Source organism: Eleutherodactylus coqui, chromosome 4 (genome assembly GCF_035609145.1).
Source record: "Eleutherodactylus coqui strain aEleCoq1 chromosome 4, aEleCoq1.hap1, whole genome shotgun sequence".
In the NCBI taxonomy this organism is placed as follows: domain Eukaryota; kingdom Metazoa; phylum Chordata; class Amphibia; order Anura; family Eleutherodactylidae; genus Eleutherodactylus; species Eleutherodactylus coqui.
The window spans coordinates 97,421,692-97,429,896 of NC_089840.1; positions in this window are offsets into that span (position 1 = coordinate 97,421,692).

The following is an 8,205-nucleotide window of genomic DNA, read 5'->3' on the forward strand; positions in this document are numbered from 1 at the left end:
TGCTCCATGTTAAGTTGTTTGGGAGACTATTCAAACACGATCAGTCATTGTTCACCATACCCCCTTGAGAAAGCACATGCGAAATGTGCGTTGGCACTCAGGATACAGGTCTTGACTAGGATGTGGTAACAGCTTTGCATTTCTATTTTGTGTGATCTGACAGTCTTAATGTATTGCCTTGCTTGTATGGCTTGTATTATATATGACTCAGTAGATCCACTATTGTATTTATTGCTATCCTATTTATACTATGAATATATTTTTATTCTATTGTTTAAGCTCTGTTCCTGCAATTCAGATACTAATTTTCTCACACTATACATGTTTTAACTACTATTTTGTTTTGTAATAAAGTTTATTTATTTTAATCACTCTAAGCTCTATGTGTGGATCCATTTTGTGTTTTCATAGCAATACAGTAGAGTATTTTTGCATTGTTTAGCAATTGTGCCTAATTTTTGGTTAATGATTCCTAAAATGACTTGTTTGCATAAGTTTATTGGAATACTATTGAAGACAAATTGAATGTATTTAAAACTATGTTCATATATTGTTGTGTCGCTTTGAGTTGCTAGTGGTTTGGTTTTTTTGTGCATTGGTATCTCTCCAACAGTGATGGGAGTGGTTGTGGGTTGTTACTTACTGTTAGGACACACCTGAGGGCTATAAGGGAGTTTTCTTCCCCTCCTCTGCCATGGTTCAGTGCTAGTCAATTGTTATTGCAGTCTCAGGGAGTGTAGGAGACTATAGATGTGTTCAGTGGCTTATCCAGAGTTTGGATTCTGTGTCTCTTTCAGCAACCTTAAAAGATTAATTCTGTGTTTAATTTATAGTGGATTCTGTACACTGGTTTTGTGGTTTATTTATCTCTAGGTCAGGGATAGTGAAAGCTCCAGGTTCCAGTGTGAGTGCATCCATATCAGCACGATCCATTCACTATTTAGATAGGGACCATGACTTGCTGGAGTTCCATAGGGATAGTTCTCTTCTTTGTTTTCTTTTTACCACTTACTCTTTGCTTTCTGGGTTCTGTAGTGTGAACAGTTCCTGAGCCTAGCGGACGTGACACATATATCTCATTTCAATAAAAATTATTAGAATAAAAAAAAGGAATTTGCTGGATGACAGTTAGAAGGAGAGGTAGGGGAACAATGTAACAGAAGCTAGTCCTGACTTGGCACACCACAACAAGTTTGCAAAGTTTGTGGATGAGGGGAATGCCTTTTCAGGGTTAGCACTGTTGCTGCATGACATGGCCTCAGACCGCCAGAGGAATGTCTGCTCCAGTAAGAAAGGGAATAGGAGTACAGAGCAGGCAAGACAGGTTCTAGTAGTGGGGGACAAACAGGGCAATCTGCTACAAAGACCGGGATTGTCTAATAGTGTGTTATCTTTCTGGCACTCCAGTTCAATTAATATATAAGGTTGACAGATTACTTGGAGGGACTGGTGAGAACCTAGCAATCATGGTACCCTTAGACAGAAACAACCAAGTTAGAGGTAGGTGAAAAGTTGTTAAAAACTATTTCAGGGAGATAGGATTTAAGAAAATACTACTTCAGAGATCCTTGCCCCAAGCGTAAATCCTATCTGTATCGTACCACACCAGAAAGGCAGCTGGGAATTATGGAGGTAAAGAAGTAGCTCAAGAGCTGGTGTAGGAAGGATTTGGTAGGTTTGGATTCCTGGAGAACTTAAGGTGCTTTTAGATGGAATGATTATTGTTCAAAAAATCATTCAAATGAGCAAAAAAGTGAATGATAATTGTTCAGTCTAAATGTGAGCCAACGACCCAATGACAAACGATAATCCTTCCCTTTTCGTTTTTCGTTCATTTTATGTAGGCATAAAAATCAACATTGGCTTGTTCACTTATTGTTCCATTTAAACCGCGACTGTTCAGTTCTTCTCATTTACTTATACAGCAAAGTCTGAATGATTTTTCATTTTAAGCAGAGAGTGAGATTGAACGAGTTAGCAATGAAGTAATTTGCTTGTTCAATTGATAAATCAGCTTGTCTGAAAGAAGTTTTAGCTGATTTTGCTGTGGGCTACAGGTTCTGCAATAGGGATGGGCTGAATCTCAATGGAGAGGGTGCAGCTGTGCTTGAGGAAAAGATGGCTAGAAGGTTGGAGGAGTGTTTAAACAAGGGACTGGAGGAGGGCAACTACAGATATAGAGTGCAAGGTAGTGTAAACAGTAACTTGGTACTAAGTGATGAAAATGAAGGTGAAACAGTAGGAGGGGTTAGTACAATTAGAAAAGTTAATAGAGGCACATTTAAAAAAAATAGCTTAAAACTTCTAAACTGCATTGTGATTAATGCTAAAAGTCTGGCCAATAAAGTCATTAAACTGAAAGTAATAATATCTGAGGAAAAGTGTGACATAGTGAGAATAACTGAGACATGGTTGGATGAAAGCTATGACTAACCGGTTAACTTACTGGGTTACAGTTTGTTCAGAAGGAATCATACAAAACCTGGAAGGGGTCTTTATGTAACATCCTGTTTAAAGTTCATACTACAGGTAAATATATGTGATGGAAATAATGTAGAGTTTCTATGGGTAGAAATTGGAAAGGAAACAAAATGATAAAATCCTTATAGGGGGTTGTTATACTGTAAGCTACCATGCAACAGGAACCACTGGAAATATATTAGTAAAGCAATTAGATGAAGTGGCAAATCCATAATGATGTAGTTATTATGGAGGACTTTAACTATCTAGATATAAACTCGAATACTGAAACCTGTGGATAGCATAAAGGAAACAAGTTTCTAACAATAACTAAAGACAATTACCTTTACCAACTGTTGCAGGACCTAACTAGCGGAAAGGCCATTTTTGACCCAATATTAACTAACAGACTTGGCAGAATAACAAAGGTGCAGGTTGGGTGCACTTGTCTTTCAATTCACTGTTTTCTTGGGAAGCCATAAAAACATAGGACTTCAGGAAGGCAAAGTTTGATCAGCTTAGAGATGTCCTTAGTCTTATTGACTTGGGCAATGCCCTCAAAAATCAGAGTTCAAACATTAAATGGGAACTTTTACAAAACATCTTAATTATAATTGTAATAGTGTCCCCTATATTAGCCCCAGTAGTAACAGTGATCCCCACAGTGGCCTCAGTAGTAATACTATCACTACTGAAGCTGGTATAAAGGACACTATTACTAATAGTGTTCCCTATATCGACCCCAGTAGTAACAGTGACCGCCACAGTAATAGAGTCCTTCTGAGACCGATATACTCACCTTTCTCCTCGTCTTCAGAGTGCCACTGCTCCTTTGCTCCTCCTCCCCTCTCATCCTGCGCAACCAAAGTGAAGAGGTCAGAGAAGGAGGATCCGAGGGGAACTCACTGCTGTCAGTATGTATATCAAGCAGCAGCGCCAGTAGGTGATTACCAGAAAAGGAGCTGCAGCACCCCAGCTGGTAATCAGTTTCATGGTGACCCTGTGTCCAGCGGGACAGACATCCCCAAGGTGGGACAAAAGGCTGTCCCGCTTGGGACCCTAGAGAAAGCGGGACACAGGGTCCCAAAGCAAGACACAGGGTCCCAAAGTGTGACTGTCCTGCCTAAATTGGGACGTCTGGTCACATTATTTACACTATTCTGTAACCTGTTTTGTTGCATACTGATGTTGATGTCCACTCTTAACGTCTTTGGAATTGTTTTAAGTTATAGAATTTGTCATGATACAATTTTAATACAATTGTATGCAAACATTAAGCATATGGGTATTTTTTTCAACATGGGAGCCTATAGGTGACAGTTGGCCAATGGATGAGATCTGTCAGAGGTATTCCTCACATCCAATGAAAAAGCATATACATTAAACATACACCGTTTTTAAACCTTGGAGCCTATGATGAAGGATGGCATTAATCAGCACATCGATCAGATACAGTATATGTAATTTTTTTTTTGCATCTCGGTTTAAGTTTAATTTTAAGACAAGTTAATGAAGGACACATCTGTATACTTGCCAGACGAAGGGCAAAAGGGCACACCTGTCTCAGATGCACTGTGGATGTGCCTTCTGGCACGCTGCTGCAGATGTGCAGTTCAAAGAATGATGCTCCGTCGTGCTGGCGATGACGCGGATCCACAGCAATTTCAAAATTGACATTTTGGAATCGACACGGGACATACAGCTTCCACTGCCTTCCTTGCGAGTCTTGCACAAAAATAGAGCATGCTGCTATTCTTCCTCACATGATTTTCTCTCGTGTGTGTGCAAGAATCATTTTACATTGCATGCTATGGATTGACATTGCTGCTGAATTCGTGGCGAATGTCTGGCCGTGAATTCCACAGCAAAAATCTGTCCCTGTGCATTGGGCCATACTCTTTCACTTGTAGATTCTTGTTAGTATTAGCATCAGCATTTGTAAACCAAAACCAGAAAGACAAATAGGGAAAATTTGGAAGGTAAGATTTGTATATCCTCTGTGTTTTCTATCTATATAAGCAGTGAACATTAGCTTTTTAAGTTCTGTTTAAATTACATGTGTTACTAAAATTTTAGCCTAATTAATATATCCCTTTTATTATAATTTCTGTACCCTATATGTAATGAATAAGTGCGCATATTTTTCGCTTTTAGCACACAAAATTTGCAGTTATTGGAATTTGGGGGGTGGGGGGGAATTGGGGTTGTATGACTATTCACAGCAAGTGTGTCATGTTTGTGCGACACAAGAGCACCACGCACAGCACAAGCATAGGGTGACTTTCACACTGAATGCAATAATAGTACACCATGCAATGCAGGACAGTGAGCACCACTCCAGGAAAATGGAAGCATGTCCCTTACCTAACAGGGAGGTGAGGAGTCCCTGACTCCAAGCAGAGTAATTGTAATGATAGGGACAGCCTGTTACAGTAATCTACCCTGGATACGCCAGCCCGGGTTGCCCTGGATCGTACCCGCAACCCCTGTCCCTGCCTACTTGCCTCCACTCCTGGCTAACCCCCGTCGGGCAACTGGGAGGTGGTCCCTATGCTATCTAGGGACTGAGAAGGAGCGCTGGTGTACCTAGATGAAATGGGTAGACTACCGACAGGACAAGCAGGTGAAAAAAAAACAGCACAAAACAATACTGATAGTATCGAGGCAGATGGAACAACCTGGCAGATGGTAACAAAATAGCAGACAAGCTGACAGAGGCAAGAGACCTACAGATGCAGACTAGCTAGCAACCTGAGGGAAACCAATAACTGTCAGTGATTGCAGTCACTGCCAGACTTTTAAACAGAAGCCTCCGCCCAGAGGCGGAGAGAGGGAGACGGTCAACTCCCTATAGCACATCAAAGGGAGCTTGTGCATGGCAGCTGCACTCCCCGGTGCCGCCAGGACTACCAAGCGCGCGCCCCACGCCATGAGCCACCAGCACCACTCCAGCCCGGCACCCGCGCCCCGGCAGCTGGACCACAAGTTGGGGGGATGCGCCCCGACCGCGGGACCCAGCACACTGCCGCATCGGGAGGAGCCGCAACTGCCGCATGGTGTCTTCTTCCTGGGCCCTAACTATCCCTATAAGAACCCCTGGAGAGATGGACTGACACCACAAAGCAAAAGAATAAAAGGTAACCAAAAACAACTGAAAGAATTCAGCAACACGTATCTAAATAAGGAAGCAATTTACCCAGGCTAGAGTATCAGCAAACTCCAACCTCTCCTCTAGAGAACTAAATAAGCAGCAAGGAGTAAAGGAAGGGTTATGAATATAAAGCTCTCCACACCTGTTGATTGGAAGAGCAACTAGAGAACCACGCCCCCAATCTTCTCCCAGGAATGACTAATCATCGGCATGCACCCATGAAGCATAGAGAAACCGCAACCAGCAATCTCTGCACAATGTGCATTAACCTTTGTCCTGCATGGCAAAGTGACAGGTCAGACTCTGCGTCGTGGGCACCATGCCATGACGCTGTCGTGACTGACAAGCCGCGACAGTACCTTCCCTCCGAGGAGAAGCCTCAGGACCCTTAAGGCCTGGCTTACCAGGATTCCATTTATGAAATCTTTTAACTAAGCGGTCTGCGTTCATCTCAGCTGCTGGAACCCACGTCCTCTCCTCAGGACCGTACCCATGCCAATGCACCAGATACTGCAGTGAGTTTATGAATCGATGAGAGTCAATGATGCGGCTGACTTTGAACTGCAGTTCCCCATCCACCAACACAGGTGAAGGAGATGACTACCCAAGTCCGGGATTCACCACCTTCTTAAGTAAAGACTTGTGGAACACCTTAGTGATCCTTAGTGATCTAGGAATCTCCAGTCTAAAGGACACCGGGTTAATGATCTCAGTGATCTTAAAAGGACCAATAAAATGTGGACTCAGCTTAAAAGATGGTTGTTTCAGCTTGATGTTCCTTGTAGACAACCAGACCAAATCACCCACCTGAAAACTAACCCCTTCTGACCAACTGTTATCCACCACCCTCTTATAGCTTCTTACCGATCTTTTTCATTGAGGCTGGATAAGAATTCATTCTCTTGGGGCACCCTTGACATGAATTTAGCAAATGAACCAAAACACGGGTGGAACTCATCAATGCAAAAAAAAGAAGATTTGCCCATAGGCTTTAAAGATCTGCTGTTCAGAGCAAATTCTGCTAAGGCTAAATTCCCCCTACCAGCATTCTTGATTCCCCGAAACAAAGCATCACAGGTACTGTTCAAGACTCTGGTTGCACCTCTTCGTCTAACCATGTGTCTCAGGATGGTAAGCGGACGAAAAAGACAGCTATATGCCTAACTGGCGACACACAAAATGCCAGAACCCAGATACAAACTGAACTCCTCTATCAGAGACAATATTAGATGGTACCCCGTGTAACCTAATATGTGCTATGAACAGTTTAGCCAGTTTCTTAGCATTAGGTAGAGCAGGTAAAGATACTAAATGACACATCGTGCTGAAGCGATCAACCACCACCCAGATAACTGTATTTCCCTTGGAGGATGGTAAGTCAGTGTTGAAATTCATGGGCAGATCTGTCTAGGGTCTCTCCGGTACTGGTAGAGGCAGCAACTTCCCGGCAGGGAGATGCCAATGCGGTTTGGCTTTAGCGCAGATCTCGCATGCTGAGACAAAACAAAAAACATCACGTCTCAAAGATAGCCACTAGAAAACTCTACTTATCAACTTACAAGTATTGCTGATGCCTGAATGACCTGCAGAACAGAGCAATGTATTTCAGAGAGTACCTTAAGCCTCAAATGTAGAGGAACAAAAAGTTTGCCTTTTGGCAGGCTAGCAGGTGCCAAATCTTGTGGCTTATGAATCTTCTCCTCCAGATCCAGGGACACCGCGAATACCACCACCCCCTCAGACAGAATGGGTGCAGGGGGTCATCAGAGACTACTGACACAAAACTCCTAGAGAGAGCATCCACTCTGATATTACAACTATCAGATCGGTAAGTGACCACAAAATCAAAACGAGCCAAAAACGACCACCATGCTGGTCTAGGGTTAAGTCTCTTCGCTTATTCTAAATATATCAGATTCTTGTGATCGCTGATAACTGTCACCTTATGTCGAGCCCCTTTCAGAAGGTGCTGCCACTCCTCGAAAGCCCATTTAATGGCCAACAACTCTCTGTTCCTAATGTCATAATTCTTTTCAGTAGAGGTAAACTTTTGTGAAAAAAATGCACAAGGGCGCAGATTCTTTAGTTTGCCAATGCCTTGAGACAGGACAGCCCCTACCTCTGAAGCATCCATCTCAACAATAAAATGCTTGGACTAGTCTGGCTGTACAAGAATAGGAGCTGACACAAAACACCTCTTCAAAGTCTCAAATGTGTGAATTGCTTTTGGAGACCATTCAGAAGAAAAAGACCCTTTTTTTCAATCAAAGGCTTTTCTCCGAAAACCCACGTATAAACTTACAATAATAAGCGCTGCGGAATATGTTGGCGCTACACAAATAAAGTTTATTATTATTATTATTATTATTAATTCATGAACCCCAAGAATCTTTGAAGTGCTTTCTAATTCTCAGGCTAAACCCAGTCCAAAACAGCTCGGACCTTTCCTGGGTCCATTTTAAATCCCTCTGGGCTTATAACAGGTCTGACCCTGCGTCATGGCCACCATGCCATGACGCTGTCGCAACCGACAAGCTGCAACACAGTGTGAATAATTCTTAAAAAATGGAACATGAAAAATATATAGGACCTAG